The sequence below is a fragment of the Rhagoletis pomonella genome, unplaced genomic scaffold (genome assembly GCF_013731165.1).
Source record: "Rhagoletis pomonella isolate Grant_MI unplaced genomic scaffold, Rhpom_1.0 Rhpom_scaffold_00014, whole genome shotgun sequence".
NCBI classification, from domain to species: Eukaryota; Metazoa; Arthropoda; class Insecta; order Diptera; family Tephritidae; genus Rhagoletis; species Rhagoletis pomonella.
Window position 1 is genome coordinate 11652521 of NW_023458568.1, and position 1540 is coordinate 11654060.

Here is a 1540-nt window from a genome sequence, read left to right on the forward strand (position 1 = left end):
AAACCACTACAAACAACTACAAACGATTTCCTACAAGGTACACTAGTTAAATTGATTGTAGGTGAAAGTGGGGTGGGGGCGATTTTTTCTACCTATCGTATTTTGTTATCTGTTGAACTACAAACAAATTTAAATCCACTACAAACAACTACAAACAAAGTCCTACAATGTGCACTGGTTAAAGTATTTATTTGCAAAAGTGGGGGGCTAACTTCACAGAGCTGACAAGGCCTCGCTAGCTACCCAAATTCGTATTGTATATCATTATTACCTTTACAAGTTAATATTTATAATTATTTCACTCTGTAATGTATCATACATACTTAAATATCTAAATCTTTTTATCTCAATTGTCTGTAAGAAAACATTTTTCTGTAGACTAAATAAATAAATAAATAAAAATACTTTTGGAATATGATGGGCATTGGTCTTTGAGATCGCTGAGCTGCATTCAGACAGCTGATAGTTCACATCATTGCTTAGAATAATATATAAAATGCATATATGTAATACTTCTATATTGGCACTAAGCTAACTTCTCAATGTGTAAGCATTCCGAAATCAAAGCGAGACAGTCTAGTACCGTTTTTGTCAATGTATTATGTACTTGAGTGCCGTTTTTGTGTATGTGTTATGTACATGTTTATTTATAAACGTATGTGTACCTTTTTTTCGTACGTGTCTATTGATATATCTGTACTGTAGTGTTTTCGGACGGTACTAGCTCTTGCTGCCAATATAGGAGTATTACATATATGATAAAATGCGACTCAGTCTATTGACAATTGAGTTTATCTGTGTCAGGCCGATACTTAAAAGACCTTGAGTAACATAGAGTTCACAGTCATTAGATCCATTAACTGGAGATAAGACAGAATAGTTATTGATAATTCCGCAAAATGTGTCCCTCAAGTTAAATCACCAAGAACGCAAAGATGATTATCTCCTATTCTGAAACTTTAAGATATTACATTATCTTCATCACATCATTTGTAAATCACATCATTGCTGTTCGGTGGAATATACGGAGCGCAGACAAAAGGGATCCACAAGAGCTGCGCACACTAATACATAGAGTAAAGAGTCAGTACCCTGCAAAAAATTGTGCGACTAATCTCTAAAGAGAGTATTCCGAAATTAATCTCAATCGGGTACAATTGGGCATTAATTAGTCGCAACTAGTCTCATACGGGTACTAATGGAGGTCAATTAGTCTCGACTCATCCCTTATGGGTATAATTGGAGATCAATTAGTCCCCAGCTCATCTCTAACGGGTACTATTAACGATTTAATGATATGTACGCACTTAGTCAATGAAATTTCATGTGCGGCGTCCCTGCAAAAATCGCGACTACTCCTTGCATGCATGTAAAGAGTACTCCCGAAGGACCAAGGAGTACTCCAAAATTAATGACAATTCATATAAAATATATGGTCCAATTAACATTGCGATGTCCTAGGGCAGGACCATATACTCCATCTCTGCATTACATCAGAGTAGCACAAAACTACTCCAACATACTCCACTGACATTGTTGT